At 34.5% G+C, this 22,103-nt stretch overlaps 1 pseudogene; it reads left to right on the top strand.

Moving 5' to 3' along the window:
- The first annotated feature begins 2,614 nt into the window (after positions 1 to 2,614).
- LOC144223167 (large ribosomal subunit protein uL16-like) lies at positions 2,615 to 21,441 on the top strand (annotated as a pseudogene).
- Positions 21,442 to 22,103: the final 662 nt, after the last annotated feature.

Genomic DNA, 22,103 nt, shown 5'->3' with positions numbered 1-22,103 from the left:
ATCCTCCACAATAAATACCTTAATGTAAATATCCTGCAGCTTCTGTTTCTCTGATAAAACCCTGACTAATACAGTGCCACATGTTTCTGTGATAAGAATGATGGAGTGGTGTCTGTGTGTGTGCATGTGCATGTGTGAATATGGATGTATCTTCATTCACACACATCATACTCATCATCCTGAGAAATTATTAACAAAGCTTTTATGTTTTGTGAAGTTCAGGGCTGGGCTATGACCTAGAGTAAATATAAATTTAGTCTTCTTATCTCCATAATACACACAAGTTGAGGGTTTGTCAATATTCCAGTAGAGTCTTTTGAACATTTATCAGTCAGCATTGGCAGTTTTGACAGGCAAACTNCTGGGAGCACTGGACAGCAACATGCAGAAGAATGAAACTAGATCAATTTCTCACACCATACACAATCCCAATCCCTGATTGGGATTCTCTCTCTCCTTCGCACTCTGCCTGCCCCTTNACTACTTGCTGAATACCAAATGCAAAAGCACACAGTTGCCATTCTTAGACAGGTTATTACTTTGAAATGATTATTATTTAAGATAACTTCCTCCATATATTTAATTCAGACTCTCTACCATCTCAATTTTGAAGTGCTTTGATGTAAATTTTATCTGCATACAGTATATGTAATATTAGTGCTTTTAATAAGAAGATTTTTGTATTCAAAGTATTTTCGATTATTCTTAAGACATCAAGGTATGAGATATACTACAATCTGTTTATATAGATGTCGCAATAGTTCTTTAACATGCCAAATGGAAATTCTTACTGTTGATGATTACATAGGCATAAAACATTTTTCTTAAATTATTTCTCCAAAATCCATTCCAAGTGTCATTTTAAATCAAAATTCAAACAATGTCAAGATTTTTCAATAATTAGGCTACAGATTTTGGGGGTTTTTTGGTCTACGAGTAGAAAAAGCTCACAGCATATTTTATTGAAAAGAGAGTTATAGAAAAAAAGACAAGACAACTGCAGGCACGCATACACACATACATAGAATGGAACTATCTCTACATCATTACATATGCATTGGCTTGATTCACCCTTGTTATGAGTTTGTATTCTTAAGCGAAAGATGAGAATAAACTCATCAACTAGTGAAAAAGTACATTTGCATGATATCAAATCCTGTAACTCATTAGAGTTTTCCTCATCAACTCATCTGAATAAGATATGATGATGATGATGATGCTGATGATGATGATGATGATGTTGATGAAAATGAAGATATAAGACAGCAATAACTATTTTTGCATAGTAAGGCTAGTCTATAAGAGTATACTCCAAATAGATGGAACGGAAACATTTACTCCACATGATTTATTTATCTACACAGCTGCATGATGTTGATGGGAATGAGGAATGCCAATTTTATTGTTTGTTCATAATTTTAGGGCTGCCTCTGGTGATTGGAGACCCAGTTTGATTTTCCCCCAAGCAAACTAGGATGGAATGTACTCAAAGATAAAGCGAAATAACAACGGAAGATTTCTCAGCATAATTCAGAACTAAATTCATTTCTAAATAACTACTACCTGAAATGATATTGGTGAGCTTTATAAAGGAAAAAAATAATAAAACAAAAAAAGTACATAAGAAAACAACCAATGTTTCTAATAAAAATATGAATTACTATATTGTGTAATGAAAAATTTTAAAATACATATATATAGTTGTGTAGGAAATGTATAGAGAATTTTTTTGTATAGAGAATTTTTTAAAGATGGCTTTATTTAAATCAATATCAATTGCCATACTTTAAAACCAGGAATTCACAAAATGCTAAGTATTTGCAATAGAAAATTGTAATCATCATCTACATCACAATAATTACGCAGATTGTAAGTCTACACTATGTCTTACTATATTTTAAACTAAATTGAATAAACAGACTGAAGAACAAACTAAAGTCAATAAACAGAAAGAGTTTAATTATCCCCTGTTCCCAAATAACAAGAAACAATAAATTCAGCAATATGCTTGGGTAGATGGGTAAGGGGAATGGCAGAATGGGTGAAAGAAGAGGAGAGTTGAGATTAGTTACCAACTCCTCACGGCAAAGATAGAGCATAAATATGGTCTTACATTCAGAAGGATGATGAAGACTTTACTCCACTAATAAATCTTTGCTCTGTGTTAGTGATAGCCATCAGAAAATTCTTAAAAGATGCTTCAAGCAAGGGTTCTGGAGCAACTTGGAGAAGAGTGCAAACCTGAATTCCAAGCAAGGGCAGATCTGGGAGTGTTCCCTGGGACAGGGTGAAGACCAGATACCTCTATCAGCTGAACAGCATTTCACAATAGGACATTGGACCTTGACGGATTCTGTTGACCAAGAAAGAATTCACTAAAACTTTAAACAAACAAGCATTTATTTAGGCCAGTAGAATTGCAATTTGGAAACATGGATTTAGGTAGGAGCCTGAATTATGCCCCAAGGAAGAGAAAAGGGACAGAGTCATAAGGGAGAAAGCTTAAAAGTATAGTTTTGTGTAGGTCCTCTATGCAAAACAAGGATTAAAATAAGGTCAATTGGGATTGGCTGGGTTAATGTGCAGATGAGGGACTAAAGCTTGTTAAACCTGAATGGCTTCTTCACAAGTGAAGAATTTGGATGTTCTAGTTGCCACAGTGAGGAAGAAGTCAAGTCCATGGTGAGGGCTCATGGCTAGTTTAAGGGTTCAAAAAGTTCAAAGCTCTTCTAATGAGGACATACTTAAGTTCCTCCTCCTCAACGGCCTTCCCGCCTGATTATTAAGAGACTCTTCTCTAGCCTTGCTTGCTCTCTTTTGAAATCTCTTTTTATAATTCTCTTGGACCTAATGAGTAGTTTGGTTTTCTCCTAAATACATACCTAAAATAAGCAGTGGTGCTTTAGGAAAAAGATGCATGTCAAATTTAAAGAACTGGAGTTTCATTCTCATTAGAACACAGATCTGCTATGTGACCTTAGGCAAGGCAAGCCCTAGCAATCTTGTCCCTCAACAAATGGTGAGAAGCAGTTACAAAATTTGTCATTCAATGACACTACTGTGAAGAGTCTAAATGCTTACTAGCAGAAAAATAAATGCATTTAAAAAGAGATGGAATTACACTTCGAGACCTAGGCAAAACAGAGACTTTGGCATTTCTCTCAAAGCAATTACAGAAATTTCAAATTTTAACTTCTTTCAGTACAAAATATTCATTTACCACACAAGTAATACACATTTTCTGTAGAAAACTAGAAAATACAAACAAAAATAAATTCACAAGAAATTCTAACACACAGAGCTATTTATTTTCATATATGTGTGCACATGTAATTATGTATATGCATGCACATTTATGTACAATATATTTTTTATTTCACTATATGCTTTAATAGTATTGTGTAATATATATTTTATATATGAAAAGATGTACTGTAAGCATAGTTTAAGGAACAATAATGAAAAAAATTCTTGTGACCCTTTCATTAAGCTTAAAAGTAGAAACATCTGTATCTATAAACTGGTAAATGGCAGAGCTAAGTCCTTCCAAATATTTCCTTATCTTGAGAAATACATGGTTTACCCTTTGCATTTCATACATATTTGAGAATCAGCTTATCACATCTTATTAAAAAAATCTACTAAAGTCATATTGGAAATAATTTTGTATCTAATATTTATAATATTGAGTCTTCCTGTTTAAAATGTGACATAACTGTCCACTTGTTCTACTTTGAAATTTTGAATATTTTATTTTTTCTCTCAAGATTTTGAACTTTGTCTAGGACTTATTTTTATTTTTAGCAACTGTAAATGTACTTATTTTAATTAAACATTTTATGTTGAGATGTTTATGGCCTCACATGCTATTATATTGAAATAATAAAGATTTCATGTGTTTTTTGCCAAATTATCCTTAATGGGAACATTATATACAAAACTATAATGCGATATTATAACCAAGATATTGACATTGATAAAGTTAAAATAAAGAGGAGTCAAGATACCTCACCATAAAGGATCCCCATGTCACGGTTTCCCAGCTTCGTCTAATTCATAACTTTGGCCAACCACTACATGTTCTTCCATTTTTATAATTCTGTAATTTCAAGAATATTATATAAATAGAATCACATACTATATAAATCTCTGGGGTTATAACAGTTGCGTGTTTAATTTTATAAGAAACCGCCAAAACTTTTCTGATGACTGCACCATTTTTTATTCCCAGTATCAAAGGACGAGTGATTCCAGTATCTCTGCACCCGCACCAGCATTTGCTGCTGACAACATTTTGTATTTTAGCCATCCTAATAGTAATATAGTGATGTCTCAGTGTGGTTTTAGTTTTCATTCCCCGAATGGCTAAGAGAGTTGAACATTTATTCATGCCCTTATTTATCATCTGCAGTCTCTCCACTGAAATGTCTCTTCATATCTCCTACCTATTTTATAGTTGGATTTTTGGCTTTACTCTGGAGTTTTGAAGAGTTTATATATTTTCAATACTAGTCCTCTGTCAGATATGTGGTTTGCAATTTTTTTCTCCCAGTTATAGCTTATCCTTTTATTCTATTAACAGGGCTTTGTGGAGCAAAAGTTTTTAATTTTGATGCAGTCCAATTTATCAATTTTTCTTGTTATGGATCATGATGTTGGTGTCAAGTCTAAGAACTCTGCCTGAGTTCTTGATCTTGATGATTTTCTCCCTTTTCCCCCTACAAATTTGTGATAAAGTGGAAGGCTCCATTTTTGATGTTTGAATGCTGATAATTTTCAGACCCACCACATCCATTTCTCCCTATGCTCCAGATCTGGGTAAGCAGTTTAAAAAGACCAGATGTTCCCTCCTTTGGCACTGAAATTTCAATCATACATCCACTTGCCTGGACCATGTGTGAGAATCTGCACCCCAGCACAATTTCCTAACATAATACATCTCAAGGGAGTAGTCCCTCCTTGCCACTTCCAGCCACTTTAGACCTGCACGGAAGCCTTCCCTGAGATGAATAGAAAGCTTGATTATGTGAGTATAAAACTCTACAATTTCTTCATGTGTGTAAGTAGCATTATTAGTCTGGACATCTAAACTAAATTTTAGGAAGGAAATTGTAGTGGCTTATATTATGTGTCAACCTGGCTAGGTCACAGTTCCCAGATATTTGGTCAAATGTCTCTAGAGTTGCTGTGAAAGCATGTGTGGTTGTTTTTTTTTTTCTATGACATTCACATTTAATCAATAGATTTTGAGTAAAGAAGACTACCATCCATCAGGTGTGTGGCCATTATCAACTGGTTAGTTGAAGGCCTTAAGTAAAAAACTGATCTCCCCCAAGAGGAGGCTACTCAGACTGCACACTACCTTCAACCTCAAGCTACAACTCGTGCCTGCAGCCTGTGGATTTGTCCTACATATCATGGACTCGTTAGCCTCCTCAATCAAGTGAGTTAATTCCATTAAATAAATCTCTGTATTTCTCTCTTCATTCCTCTTCTTCGGCCCCCCATCTCTATTGGTTCTATGTCTCAGGAAAGCTCTGGATACTATAAAGTACAAAGGTCCATACGTTTATATATGAGTAACTTCAACAAAATTTTATAGCTTTACATTCAGACTTATGATTCATTTTGGGCTCTATTTGTATTAAGCATGAGATTCACTTTCTGGCCTATGTGTGTTCAGGTGCTCCCACCATTTATTCAAAAGGCTATTCTTTTACTACATTTGCATCTTAGTTAAAATCTAGTTGGACATATTTGCATGGATTTATTATTGAATTTCTTATTTTGTGTCATTTTGGTATGTTCTCATTTCTACACCAATGTCATAGTTTCCTGATCTATTAAGGCATGTAGTAGAGTTTCATGTGAAGTAGAGTGATCCTTCCATTTTATCCCTCTTTTTCAAGATTATTTTAGTTATTCTAGGACCTATACTTCGTCACATGCACTTTAGAATAAGTGTTTATATTTACAAAATACCTCCATAAAATTTTAATGGAATTATATTAAATCTATAGAACAAGTTGAGGTTAATCAATATCTTTCCTGAATCTTCAATTTTAGGGACATGATAAGTCTATTTATTGACATCTTCTTCAATTTCTCTCATCAACATTTTATAATTTTCAGCATCTAGATTCCACATTTTGTTGTTTATTATAAATTTTCTATTTTCTCTAAAGTGAATGCAAATGGTACTGTGTTTTTTGTGTTTTTCCTTCATTGTTAGTATACAGATATAAAAGTAATTCTTGCATGTGTTTTGTGGTTTGTGAACATTCTTCTGTAATTGTGTATTTTATCTGATTTTCTTATATATACAGATTTATTTTGACTACTGTTTTTTTTAATCTACCAAGCTTGCAAAGTCTTCTAATTCAAATAATGTTTAAATAATTGGGGAGAAATTTTCTATGTAAACAATCTGGTCATTTGCAAATATGACAAGTTTTTTGTCTTTCCCATTTTTACACTATTTATTATTTTCCTATTTTTATACTCTTTCTATTTTTTTCTACCTAGCTAATATGTATAGACACCAATACACATTCAAACTGTTTAAAAGAATTGATAATCCAGGCATTCATGTTTTGATTGCTTTTTGATAATAGTTTCAGCATTTTATTATTATTTCTAATGTCATTATTGACTTTGTTTAAGGAGTTCTTGTCTATTTATTTTAAAAATTCTTTTGTATGTCTTGTTTGTTGAATTTTGTTAAGAAGTTCTATATTATTTCTAGTTTGTACATATTTTTAGCTATAAAATTTTGGATTTTGTGAAATGTTATGTTTGCAACTATGGAGATGATCATATGTTTTTTCTTCTTTAAATGTTATTGTAGCTAATTACTTCAGTCTTTTTCTGATATTTGGTTAAGCTTGCATTCCTGGAATAAACTTTCTCATGGTATATTATCTTTTTAAAAATTGCTGTATTTTCGGGGCGCCTGGGTGACTTAGTCGGTTGAGCGTCCGACTTTCGCTTAGGTCATGATCTCTCAGTTTGTGGGTTCGAGCCCCACGACGGGCTCTGTGTTAACTGCCAGCTCAGAGCCTGGAGCCTGTTTCAGTCTGTGACCCCCTCTCTCTCTGACACTCCCCTCCTCATGCTGTCTCTCTCTCCTAGAAATAAATAAAAATAAAAAAAATTGTATTTTCTAATTCTTTGTTTGGGGTATTCCATATGTCCAGGAGCAGGCTAAATATGTAAACCCCTCCTTTTTTATTAGTCCTTACTTGGTTTCAAAATTAAGGTTTTATTATTCTCATAAAATACTTTGGAAGTGTATTTTTATTTTTCTCTATTCTAAAGGAATTTGTATAAATTTAACTTATCTGCTTGTTGAATACTTAGTAGAATATCCTATAAAGCCATTTAGGGAACACTAAAATTTAGATTTATTTTGCTTAAATGATTATGATTCCTTTGGGTTTTCTATTTCTTTTAGAGTCAGTTCTGACATATTACATATTTCTACAAATGTAAATCTCCAAGTAATTAAAAAATTATTGACAAAAAGTATCCATAAATTTTTTACTAACTAGAGAACTTTGAATTATTATATAATATACATACAGAAAAGTGCATAAAGCATAAATATAATTTAATAATTTCCCAAAGCACACACTGTATATTCAAAACCTACATAAAGGTAAGGAATGTTTCCAGCACCTCAGAGGCTTACAACTATAAATCCTCCTTCCTAGAAAACTTGATTACTCTAAATTTTGTGGTTATCACTTATTTTTCCCCATATACTCTTAGCACCTAATTAAGAATTGTTCATCATTACAACTTAGTGATGTTTGTTTTTGAACCCTATATAAATAGGATCATACACTATATTTATCTCTGGCTTTTTTTGTTCAATATTAGCTTTGAGAGATTCAGCCATATTTTTGGGTGCTGTAGTACTTCACAGTATTTCATTCATTCTCAATTCTGTATAGGATTATATTTTATGATTTTGCATAATCTGTTTATCCATTCAAATGTTGATCATAATTTGAGGTTTAGTTTTGGGGTTTTATTGACAGTGTTTAAATATTTTGTGTCAAGGAGAATTAAGTTGATTCTTAGTTTTGTCAACTTACTAGTTTTTTGAGTTTAATTGGTTACTTAATTTCTCTAAGCTATTCCATAAAATAGCTTATTTTATTTATTTCATTATTCAGACTGATTAAATAAGATAACATAATGTAAGATAATATTCTTTTTCATTATTATAATGTAGTGTCTTCTTTTATGCACTTACAAAGTGTATTATCTTTTGAAGATTTTTGAAAGTTTTTCTCTTTAAAGAACTTTAAAAATATGTATGTCAATATTATGATGTTTGGTTCATAAGGGAGTCTGCAATATAAATATGATCACCAAGGGGCGCCTGGGTGGCTCAGTCAGTTGAGTATCCAACTTCAGTTCAGGTCATGATCTCGCGGTTCATGAGTTCTAGCCCTGAGTCAGGCTCTGTGCTGACAAGCTGAGAGCCTAGAGCCTATTTCAGATGCTGTGTCTCCTTCTTTCTCTGTCCTCCCCTGCTCATTCTCTGTTTTCCTTGCTCTTGAAAAGAAAGTAAAAAAAAAATAAACAAATAAACAAACAAATAAATAAAATCACTTATTTCCAACTTACGTATCACTTTTCAAATGACTACAAAGTTACCCACACTTTTTACTTTTTCATTAGTTTTAAATGTTGCTAGTATATGACAATTACATGTTTGAAGATATTTCTTCTCTTTTAGAGTTACAGGTATGTAATTCTTCAGATCTTTTCTAGGTTTTTGAAATCCATTTTTCTGTAATTACATTTACCTGTCTATCTCTGAATAGTTTTCCTTTCTTTTGGAATCCCTGTGTACCTCTAAATCTCTTTCACTCCACCTCTTCGCCATCACACAAAACAAAAATGTAATCTCAGTAAAAATGCTGCATAGTCTTTGTAAATGTAAATGTAAGACTAGGCCCCTAGATCTAGAGTGACCACGTAGCTCAGTTATTTGGGATAATCCCCATTTATTTCTGCTGACCAGAGTTATTATGAATAATGCTTTTACTACTCAAATCTTCCAGTTTGAACAATAAATTACAGGATTACCCTACCTAGTCTTCATTTCAACATTTTGTTGTTGACAAACCTACTATTTTACTAGCTGACATAAAATGGCTACTAACCTCCTATGTCCTCCTGCTGTCTGAGATAAGTCTGGAATAATCGTTTTGATTCTATACTCCAACACACTAAAAAGTAATTAAGTTTGTCAAGAATCTAATGAGATAAGTCAGAGGTTTTATTATCCTAGTAAGAAAATGAATCACGGAGGAGCTGACTGTTGGCCAAGTTTAAAGTAGAAGAGAAGATGAATATCCTGATTTCTGATTTTTAGTTCACTGCTCTTTCTACTAAAGATCAAGTAACACATATAACATTTGAAAATAATTGGCTGAATGAGTAGTCATTGTGCGGATCTGAGATAAAAGCTATACTTAAAGAACAAAGAAAAGATAATTCTCAACCATTAAGGCTTGGGTGAATGAATTATATTCTGTAGCACAAGCAGAATTATCAGTACATTTTCCATTTCTTAAATATTTACATTTGGTAACAGTATAAGATTGAAAAAGATCTTGGAGTCCGAATTGGCTAGTCTAAAAGAAGGCTGCACTTACTTATGCTAATGTTAGTGAACACATGTTATGATTCAATAGAATGTTTGATTAAGCAGAGTTACCTTTCCATTAATTTATTGATTTTACCCATCGTCCTGTGTGCTACAGGACCAGTTTGAGGCATTTCTACCATCCCTTGCTCCATGTTCTGCCTCCTTAAATCCCAAGCCATACTTCCTTCATTTTCACCCAGTGTACTTTGTTATTATGATCTCTGTGAAGATATTCCCCTGTTCGGCACCTTATACTTCTGTTCCTCTTTAGTTTTTTATTCCTTCAAGTTGGCTATTTGCCAAACAAAAAAATGTAGGAGGTTTTGCTTCCATACTTAGCTGATGATAGGAAATCTGCACCTCTATAAAACTGGACTATATGTGTCACAAAAGTTACCCTGACATGATTTATTAGGGGCACATATCATTTGAAAGGTGAAACATATAGAAGTAAAGCCTAGAGTTGCCAGATAAAATGCAGGATGCATAGTTAAATTGAATTTTAGATAAAGAACAAATAATTTTCAGTATGTCTCAAATATTGCATGAGACATACATATGTGAAAAAATCACTTATTGTTTATCTTAATTTCAAATTTACCTAGGTGTCCTGTATTTTTCTTTGTTAAATCTGGCAACTCCAGAGAGATGTAAGGTTGTTAAAGTGCTCATAATGCTACCTTTGTTTGTGGAATAGAAGATTAAAATTTCTCAACACAAAAGTTAGTATAGTGGAGATGGGCAATTATCTTTTTTCTTCCTTTTCTTCTTTTCCCCTCTTTTCTTATTCCCCTTTGTCCCATTTTTTCCATTCTCCATCTCTCAGAAATAATAGTAATAGTGATAGTAATAGTCATAGTAACAGTAACAGTAATAGTGGTGGTAGTAACAGTAGCTGCAGCAGTACTAATATTACTAATATTAATAATGCCTCCCTTTGTATACTTTAGATGTACTTGATTGTTAATGATTTAGTGATTTTTCCCCATATATATTGGGGGGCAAGGAAAAATAATCACAGAAATGTATTTAACATTTCTTTGTTTAGACCTATTCTTCCTGTAAAACTAAAACTTAAGTAGGGCAGGCAAAATGAAGTTGCGACATAAACCAGATTAATTCAGAGACCAGAGCTTGCTACTAATGATCGAACTTGTACAAGGGCTTCATTTCTTAGATGAGTCACTATACTGTCTTCATTTATTAAGTAAAAGGAATTTAATTAAATGTATTCACTCTGGCAAAGTATGGAGGAAATTAAGCAGACCATACTTGTACAACTCTATGATGAACTGAAGAAGAAAATTGAGGCAAATGTTAGAAGTTAAACCATTTTTCATTTCCTGGCCTCTATGATTTTAGTAATATAGTTCAAAGTGTATGCAGACCTTAGATAGCCATGTAATCAATCTTATTTATACTTTTAGTAACGGGGTAGTTCTCTTAAGCGTTTAGTCTTAAGTAATATTTCTAAAACATGAGAATTCTAGTAGATGATTGAGAATCATAATGTGAAACACACTGATGGATTTTGTGCTGCAAAGACAGAGTGATTTTTAAATGTTTATTTTTTATTTTTAAGAGAGAGAGAGAGGGAGTGAAGGAGGGACAGAGAGAAAGGGGGACACAGGAGCTGAAGCGGGCTCCATACTGACAGCAAAGAGCAATGTGGGGCCCTAACTCACCAACCCTGAGATCATGACCTGAGCTGAAGTAGGTACTCAACCAACTGAGCCACCCAGGTGCCCAGGAGAGTTTTAAATGGGAGATGTAAAATATTACTTTTGACAAGACTCATCTTGTTTAGATCTATAATTCTATAATATTTATTACACAAAATGTAAATGTGTCTAGCCTGTAATAAATGTTTTACAACGATTATTTTATTTTTATCTTCCAAAATAGTACCCTTAATATCTGAAGAAAGGTTGATCCTCGAATGTATTACCAAGCGGCTCAGTGTCACTCAACTGTAGACTAGTAAAGCTAGTATGTAGACATACTTGTGTTTATCTCTGAGGTATAATAAACATACAATAAGCTTCACATGTTTAATGAATACAATTTGAGAAATTTTGACATAGGTTTATATCCATAGGAAAAAAAATCATCACAATGAAGATAATGCGTATATCCATTACCCACAAACTTTTCCTCATGCTCCTTTGTTAACTGTCCCTCTTACCTCTTCCCACCACCCTTCGTATCCTCAGGAGATTGTTGATCTGTTTCACGTCCCATTGATTAATTTGCATTTGCCAGAGTTTTATATAAATGGAATCATACAGTGTGCAGTATCTTTTTTCTGGCCTCTTTCAGCAAAAATATTTATTTTAAGATATATCCATATAATTACATTGATCAATTCTTTCTCTCTTTCCTCTCTCTTTGTATTGCTAAGCAGTATTGTGTACCATATGGATATACCACAAATGTCTACCCAGAGTCTGTTACCAAATATTTGTGTTGTTTCCAGTTTGGGGCTATTATATACAAAGTATTAAGAACATTTGAGTATAAGTCATTTAATGGACACTGTTTTCAGTTTTTCTGAGTGAATCCAAAAGACTAGAATGTCTGCACCACAGACTAGGGGTGTTTTTAATTTAAAAAAATGTTTTAATGTTTATTTCTTTTTGAGAGACAGAGAGAGAGAGAGAGAGAGAGAGAGAGAGAGAGAGCATGCGCAGGGGAGGGGCAGAGAGAAAGTGAAACCCAGAATCCCAAGCAGGCTCCAGGCTCTGAGCTGTCAGCACAGAACCCAATGCGGGGCTTGAACTCATGAACCATGAGATCATGACCTGAGCCAAGTCAGACGCTTAACCACCTGAGACACTCAGGCACCCATATTTTTAATTTTTAAAAGAATTGCCGAGCTGTTTTTACAAAGTGCTTGTAATGCTCTCCATTTCGACTAACAATGTTTTAGAATTGAAATTGTCGCAGCACTGGGTGGTCAGGCTTTCTGATTTTAGGCATTCAAGTAAGTAGGTAGTTGAGTCATTTACATTTTAATTAGAAAACCCTTAATGACTGACAATGTTGAATAAGCATCTTTACGTGTCCTTTATATGCTATCCATATAAAAATCCATAAAGCATTTTCTTTGGTGAAATAAAATGTCTGTTTGAAGCTTGTTCATCTTTACAGGATTAATTGTGCTTTTTTTAAATTATTGAATTTGGAGGTTTCTTTATATATTCTGACTAAAAATATTTTATCAGACATGTTTTTGAAAGTATTTTTCCCCAAATCTGCAGCTTCTCTTTTCATTCTCTTAGGAGATACTTTCTCAAAATAAAACTCCCCAATTTTGAAAAAGTCCAATTTATTCTTTTTTTAATCTTTCATGTGTCATGCTTTTTGTGTATTTAAGAGATATGTGTCTAACCAAAGCTCACAAATATTTCAGCTAACAGTCTGTTTCTTGATTTGTCTTTCTCTTTTTATTTTTTCCCTTCGCTTGTTTGTTTTGTTTCTTAAATCCCATATATGAGTGAAATCATATGGTATTTGTCCTTCTCTGACTGACTTATTTCACTTAGTATTGCACTCTCAAATTCTATCCATGTTGTTGCAAATGGAAAATTCATTTTTATGGCCGAATTGTGTGTGTGTGTGTGTGTATGTATCACGACTTCCTTATTCATTCATCAATTGCTGGACATTTGTGCTATTTCCATATCTTGGTGATTGTACATAATGCTGCTCTAAACAGCATTTGAATTAAGATTCCTTGTTTAAATACTCAGTGGTGTCATTGCTGGATCATGAGGTAGCTCTAACTTTTTGAGGAACATCCATACTGTTCTTCAGAGCGGCTACACCAGTTTGCAGTCCCACTAGGCTTTCTTTTCCTCCACGACCTCACCAACACCTGTTGTTTCTCGTGTTGTTGATCTTAACCACTCTGACAGGTGTGAAGTGATATCTCATTGTAGGTTTTTTTTTTAATGTTTATTTATTTGTTTATTTATATTTTGAGAGACAGAGAGAGACAGAGCATGCAGGGGAGGGGCATAAGAGAGAGAAGGAGACAGGATCTGAAGCAGCCACTAGACTCTGGGGTGTTAGCGCAGAGTCTGACTCGAGGCTCAAAGTCATGAACCGTGAGATCATGACCGGAAATGAAGTAGGATGCCTGACCGACCGAGCCACACAGGCGTTCCAATATCTCATTGTAATTTGATATCTATTTTCCTGTGATGGTAAGTGATGATGAGCATCTTTTCATGTGTCAGTTGGCCATTTGTACGTCTTCTTTGGAGAAATGTCTGTTCATGTCATCTGCCCATTTTTTAATTGGATTATTTGTTTGGGGGTATGGAGTTTTATTAAGTTTTTTAATGTATTTTGGATACTAACCCTTTTGAATTCCTATTTTAATTACTTGTCTGATGAATGGGTCATTTAGAAGTGCATTATTTAGTCCATAATTTGGGGGCTGTTCCAAACATGTGTCTGTCATTCTAATTTAATACCATTTTAATTTAAAAGCATATTTCTATTGCTTGAATCATTTAAAACTTATTGACAGTTGTTTTATAATTCAGAATATGACCTATTAAGGCAAATGTTTCATGTATACTTGAAAAGAATGTGTGGTCTGTTTTTGTCCAGTATTTTAGAAATGTCAGTTAGTTCAGTTTGGCTTATAATGTTGTGCAAATGCATATCTTATGATTATTTGTCTAATCATTTTGCTGATTAGAGAAGATTAAAAAATTTTTTAATGTTTATTTATCTTAGAGAGAGGGTGTATGCATGCAAGGGACAGAGAGAGACAGGGTGACAGAGGATCTGAAGTAGGCTCTAGGCTGACAGCAGAGAGCCTGATATGAGCTCGAAATCACAAACCATGAGATCATGACCTGAGCTGAAGTCAGATGCTTAGCTGACTGAGCCACCTAGGTGCCCCAATTAAGAGAAGATTTTCTAGGGGTCCCTGTGTGGCTCAGTTGGTTGAGTGTACAACTTTGGCTCAGGTTATGATCTCATAGTTCATGGGTCCAAGCCCTGCATTGGGCTCTGTGCTGAACATTTGCTCAGAGCCTGTAGCCTATTTCAGATTCTGTGTCCCTTCTCTTTCTGCCCCTCCTTCACTTGCATTGTCTCACTCGGTCTTTCTAAAATATATAAATGTAAAAATTTTTCAAAAAAAGAGAAGATTTTTTAAAGTTTTGTAGATTTGTACATGAAGATTTGTCTATTTCTCCTTGAAATTCTATACATTTTTGCTTCATGTATTTCTAAGTTATGTTATTATTGGATACACAAACTTTTAGGTTTGTTAAATTTTCTAGATCAGTTTGCCACTTTCTCATTAAATGAATTCCTTTCTTTCTGATAATTTTCTTTCCTCTGAAATATACTTTGTCTGATATTGATAGAACCATTTCACCTCTCTCTTTTTTTAAAAAAAATTCTTTTGAGAGCGAGCGAGCACAGAGCAAGAGCAGGGGAGCAGCAGAGAGAGAGAGAGAGAATCCCAAGCATACTTCACATTACCAGCACAGAGCCTGACATGGGGCTAGGTTCTATGAACCACCAGCTCATGAATGGAGCCAAAATCAAGAGTCAGACCCTTAAATGACTGAGCCACCAAGGTACCCCAATTTAGCTCTCTCTTAATCAATGTTAGGATTACATGTATTTTTCTTAATTTTATTCTTAAAGTATTTTTTATATTTAAAATTATTTTCTCATAGGATAAATTGAATCCTTTTTCAGTCAATCTGAAAATTTTTGTTTTTTAATTGGTGTGTTTAGAACGTTTGTCTTTAACATTATTATTGATACGTTTTAGTGTCAGTTTACCATCTTGCTATTTTCCTCTGATGTCTTCTTTGTTTCTCTTTTCTTCTGTTCTCTATTGAATTAATTATTTAGTTATTATTTTATCTGATCTCTTTTTTCATGTGTGAGCTACAGCTCTTTATTTGTTATATTAGTGGTTTCTTTAGGATTTATAGTATACAACTTTAACATATCACAATACACTTTTACATTATATTATGCTGTTTAATGTATAGTAAAAGAGTCTTATAATAGTATTTTTCCATTTCATCCTTCTCACAGTTTGTACTATGATTTTCTTACATTTTACTTCCCTCTATCCTATTACCCTAAAATATATTACTATTGCATTTGCTTTAAAAAAATGATTCTGTTTGTAGGTATTTTGAAAAATAAGAAAAATTCCGCCTTTCTACCATTTCCAGTTCTCTTTATCCTGTTGTGTACATCCAGCTTTTCATCTGCCATCCATCCCTTTTGCTTGAAGAACTTTTTTAAAAAATTTAGTTATTTATTTTGAGAGAGACAGAGGGAGCATAAGTGGCGGAGGGGCAGCAAGAGAGGGAGAGAGTGAACCCCAAGCAGATTCCTCATTGCCAGCACAGACCCCGATGTGGGGCTTGAACACACGAAGCTGTGAGATCATGACTTGAGCCGAAACCAAGAGCCAGATTCTTAACTGACTGAGCCACCCAGGCTCCCCAAAGAATTTTCGTTAACATCTCTTATAGTGTAGGTCTATAAATGTTCAATTATTCACTTATATATATATCTGTAAAAGTGTAGCTTTGAAAGATACTTTTGATGTGTAAAGTTACCTACATTGAAAATTCTTTTCTTTAAGTACTTTAAAGTTTTTTTTCCCTATTTTTTTTCTAGCTTGTATTGTTTCTGACAAAGAAAAACTACTATTATCTTTATCTTTGTTCATTGGTATGTAATGTGTCTCATTCCTTTTGGAATTTTAATATTTTTTCTTTATCTTATGGTAAATAATTTTCTTATAATGTACACTGTTGTATTCTCTGTGCTTAGATCCATTTAATTTCTTGCATCTGTGGATGGATAGTTGTCACCAAGTTTGGGGGGAAATGTCAGTCATTACCTCTTCAAATAATTTTTCCACTTCTAATTCAGGCACTTCAAATAATATATACCTAACTTCTCGATTTGTCCCATAGTTCACTGAAACTCTGTTCTCTCTGTCTTGGCTTCATTTTGAGTAGGTTCTATTGCTATTGTCCGAGTTCATTAAACACTTTTCTGTATGGTCTAATCTACTACTAATGACATCCAGGGCATGTTCATCTTAAATATCAGATCTGAATTTCTAGAAGTTGAGTTTAGGTCTTTTTCTGTCTCTTCTATTTCTTGAATTTTTTCTTTACCTTCTTAAACATATGAAAAACAAGCATAATAACTCTTTTAGTGTCTTTTTGCTCTAACTTTACTATCATTTCTAATTCAGTTTAGAGTGATTAACCTTTCTCCTCATTACAGATAGTATTTCCCTATTTCTTTGCATACTTGGAAATTTTTGTTTGACAGTTCAACATTGTGTATACTAGATGCTGAATCTCTTCATATTATTAAAATGTTATTGAACTGTGTTCTTGAACAAAGTTGTGTCATTTGAAATCAGTTTGCCCCCTTCAGGTTTTGCATATAAGGTTTGTTATGTAAGATCAAAGCAATATTTAAATGCTTATTAGCATGCTAAATAATGCTTCATAAGTTATCAAGCTTTCTACTCTGACTGCTTGGAACAGGCAATATCCCCAGTTCTTTTGATGTCCCATGTACTTTTTATTTAATTCTCTCTTTCTTGTCTTTAGTATTTTCCTCATCTGCATTAGTTAATCTCTACTCAGCCAAGTATTTCAGATGGATTCTCTGAAGGTCTCTAGGTTTTCCTTCTTTATGTAGGTCTTTCTAGGCAGTTACCCTGAGCACAAATTTCCTTGGACTCTCAACTCAGGAAGACCCTGGACTCTAACTGGATTCCTCTCTCAAGAAAAACAACCTGGAAAATTCCTCCAGCAGTAAGATGTGACAATCACAGAGCACACCTCATTTATTTATCATATGTTAGAGATCACTAGCCATTGTTAGATGATGTAGAATATCTTGAAAGTCATTGTAACATATATAATTGCTTTGATTTTTAGTTGTTTCATGCAAAAGAGTAAATGTGGTTCCTCTTACTCCATGTTGGATTGAAATGGAAGTCTTTGTGAGGCCAGTGTAAAATTTTTACATTAGGGCACTTTGAGCTATCTATTTAAGAAGGTGTAGCATTGTCATATGAAAAGCATACAATTGAAGGCAAAACTTAAGCATATCATGTGCATATGTGGTTTTGTGTTTTAGCTTTAGTAAAAGCTCTCAGAATTTAATTTTATATTTAGGGGAGTTTTTGTTTCATAACTTGTCATCCTTCAAAAAAGAACAAAACAAAATAAATCATTTCCTTATATTGACCTTGTATCATCTATTTAAAGTGACTCTGTGCCACAGAGAAATGATGACTTGTTTTGTAATTAGCTAATTTTTTATCCATGCTATTGTAACAAAAACAGCACCTTAATGGAAATACTATATGGGCATCACTTTATTAAAATATTATTAAAAGTGAGGGGTCCCTGGATGGCTGTTGGTTAAGCATCCAACTTCGGCTCAGGTTATGAACTCACGGTAGTTTGTGGTTTCTAGCCCTGCATCGAGTTCTGTGCTGACAGCTTGCTCAGAGCCTGGAGTCTGCTTCAGATTCTGTGTCTCCTTTTCTACCCCTCCCCTTCCCATGCTCTGTCTCTCTCTGTCTCTCAAAAATAGATAAATGTAAAAATTTTTAGAAATATTTTTAAAAGTGTACTTTTATGTTCATTTTCATATTAACAGTTATAATTTATGACATATATTCAAAGCCCAAGACTTCAGTTTCCACAGTAAACAGATAATTAATAAGTGATTATTTGTAATAAGGTCCTCCGTGGTTTTTCAATAGGTGAGAAGAAAAACTGAAATAACTGTTTGCATAAAGAAAGTTAAAAACAAATAAGCAAAGACAATAAACCTATGACTTGGAATCTTTCTAAGTAGGACAAGACCTTAAACTATTGAGGCAAGTCCCTATATAAACCAACTCGCAAATATCTGGGATATTGTCCACGTTCTACTTTGTTTGCATCTCCACATTCTTGGAGGGGATAAGGGAATTAAGACAAGTATCTGGATAATTCAGAAAAGAATTATAGGCCATGTTAACCGTTGTTAGTTAAGAGTTTCACATGGCACTTATAAAGCAAAAGGCCCATGGCAGACTAAAGTGGGAGATGAGGGCAATTATTTGATTTTTCACAATTAGGAAAGTAATGTTTCTACTGTAACCTTCTCTTTATAGGAAAACTAATGTATTTTAAAGTAACAGAAGGGAATTTATTTATGAGGTTGGTAATGGAGATGTGCTACTTTATTGACTTAGTTATCACAATAGAATTCTTAAAACTTTCTCTGATGAATTGGCATCATATAGCAGTGGAAGTTTGCTATAATGGGTGTGACATATCAGGTTTGAAAAGTATGAATAAAACAGTAATTCTAAAGACAATGGAATTGTATGACTTTTGTTAAATTCCATTGATATTCTAGATTTTTAAAAAATTACAAAAAGCTGACTAATTAGTAGGCAACTGAAAACCCCCTATGAAATCTAGAAGATCTCCTTGGTAGCATAATCTTCAAGAGAAAAACAGAGAAAGCTGCTTATCAGCATCAGAATTTAAATGTAAGAACTACTAAGGTCCAAGAAATGTAAAGGCAGATCAGTTATGCCAAAGCCACGGCCTTGGTTGAGAAAGAATGGACAGTGAATATATGGGATAGGATCATTTGGATTAATCTCACACAATGTTGAATCCTTAGATTTTCCTGAACTCTGAGCCTATGGAAGTGACCTGTCCTCTCTTTCTTATTTTTAAAATTTCTTTTGTTTTTTATTTGTTTGTCTATTGATTTATTTTTATTTAGATTCATTTTAGTTGATACATAGTGTTGGTTTCAGGAGTAGAATTTAGTGTTTCAGCACTTACATAAAATGCCCAGTGCTCATCCCAACAAGTGCCCTCTTTAATGCTCGTCACCCATTTAGCCCATCTCCCCACTCACCCCTCCCCTCCATCAACCCTCAGTTTGCTCTCCATACTTAAGGAAAGTTAATTCAGAACTCCTCTCTCTGCTTCCCCTGATTGCTGCCTCTACCACTACAATAAAAGACAACACAGTCTTCCTTGTGATCTGCCATCACCTCTCCTGTTGACTAGGTATAAATTTAGTATTTACTAAGACTAATTTACAGCAATATGACCCAGTCCAATATGTGTTAGTTCTGAAAACATAGGAAAAAGACTACTCCAAAGAAGCTGCAAGATCAAGTCAACATGTCCTGGCAGGATATGAAGGAACACAAAGGTAATTATGTTCTAATTGCTTAAGCAAGTAAAACCAAGGGATTGGACAAGTGAAACTATTGGGAGCATTCTCCTGATATATAGGATTTACATACCTCCCAAGAAATCAAAGAGATGGTGGGGACGCTTACTAGGATGGTTCCTAGAAGCAGAAGAAAAGAAAAATCCCCGTGTAGAGTAAGGTAGAATGCTTAATTGGGGCACCTGGGTGGCTCAGTCAGCTAAGCGTCCAGTTCTTGGTTTGAGCTGGGAATTTACCAAGAAACTCAGTGTTGGCTGCTTTTTACAAGCCATAGCTGATGGCATAAGAGATTATACAAGTAGATTCCCAGATAAGAATGGGAATGGTTGAAAAAATGGAAGCCATGTGGTAATGATACCACCAGTCTTATCCAAAAGGATATTGTTTATAGACAATTATATACATTATTGAACATTGAGGAAAATGTAGTGAAAGATACCTAGATTTGTACAATTGTTTGAATATAGACAAATAAATATTCTGGGGAGAGATATGTCTGTAAGTCAGAAGAGTAAAATAGAATCTCTAGCTTCCTAGACATGTCTGCCTTATGAAGCCCAGAAGGTATAGAAACATGAAAGTATTCATGGAACACTATTGCTCAATTAGTATGTAGCTATAAATTTGGCAATTGTATTGTTTGTTATTTCTCTCATAAAAGATCAGAAACTATATTTATAAACAAACAACATTATACATTTATTCTCCTTACCTTTGTCATACTATAGTCAGAATATAGTATAGTTGGGGGTGTTCCACAGAAAATTATGTGTATCCATTATAATGACATCATGCTAACTAGGTAAGTGATCAAAAAAGCTATAGTACATTGGAGACCTTAGAAAAATACCTAGAAAGTAGAGAGTAAACTCTTTTCCTTCCACTGAAACTTTTGGTGTCACCATGGGCTGCTGCCTTTTCCCGTTTTTACCAGTAGTGTAAGAACGAGTTGTATCCAACGTCCTGCTTCTGCAGAAATATCCCTGATGCCAAGATCCACATTTTTGACCTGGGGCCGAAGAAGGCAAAAGTGGATGACTTCCCACTATGTGGCCACATGGTGTCAACTGAATATGAGCAGCTCTCCTCTGAAGCCTTGGAGGCTATTTGTGCCAATAAGTACATGGTGAAAAGCTGTGGCAAAGACAGTTTTCACATCTGAGGGCAGCTCCACCTCTTTCATGTCATCTGTATCAATAAGATGTTGTTCTGTGCTGGAGCTGACAGGCTCCAGGCAGGTATTTGGGGTGCTTTTGGAATCCCCAGTGTACAGCGGCCAGGGTCCACATTGGCCAAGTCATCATGTCCATCAGTACCAAGCTGCAGAACAAGAATCAGGTGATTGAGCCCCGACAGGGGCCAAGTTCAAGTTCCCTGGCCACCAGAAGACCCACATTTCCAAGAAATTGGGCTTTCCTAAGTTTAATGCAGATGAATTTGAAGACATGGTGGCTGAAAAGTGGCTCATCCCAGATGGTTGTGGGATCTAATACATCCCCAATCAGTGGCCCCTTGAACAAATGGCAGGCTCTGTACTCATGAGAACCTTGGTACTGACCCTCTGTATTCATGCCCACCAAATAAAAAAAGAAAGAAAGGGAAAAAAAAGAAAAGAAAAGAAGATAAAAGAAAATAAAAGAAAAAAGAAAAGAAAAGAGAAAGTAGAGTGTAACCACTGCAAATTTTTATGTCTGCCACAACAGCAAAGTGTTTAGTGGTTAAGGGGAGGCCGGAATATCCCATTCAGAACCAAATACAAATTATTGCATCTTGCACCTCACACCATGACAAAAGAAACATAACCCCTATTATGTTTCTTTGGGTTCCACAGCTAGTATATGTCGTGCCTGGGAATATCGCACCCACCATACACTGTGTGATATGAAAGCCTATCAGCTTTGATAGGTCCTAGAACAGAAATGGATTAGAGAACATGTCCAGCCACTTAAGTGATATACCCCAGCAGATCCTGAGCGATTAGAAATGTCAATGTTGGGGTGCCTGGGCGACTCAGTCAGTTGGGCATCTGGCTTTGGCTCAGGTCATGATTTCATGGTTTCTGAATTCAATCCCTGTGTGGGGCTCTGTGCTGACAGCTCAGAGCCTGGAGCTTGCTTCGGATTCTGTGCCTCCCTCTCTCTCTAGCCCTCCC

This window comes from Crocuta crocuta, unplaced genomic scaffold (genome assembly GCF_008692635.1).
Source record: "Crocuta crocuta isolate KB4526 unplaced genomic scaffold, BGI_CrCroc_1.0 scaffold231, whole genome shotgun sequence".
NCBI lineage: Eukaryota > Metazoa > Chordata > Mammalia > Carnivora > Hyaenidae > Crocuta > Crocuta crocuta.
The sequence above is the reverse complement of the archived record's forward strand: the minus strand, read 5'-3'. Positions and strand labels throughout refer to the sequence as shown.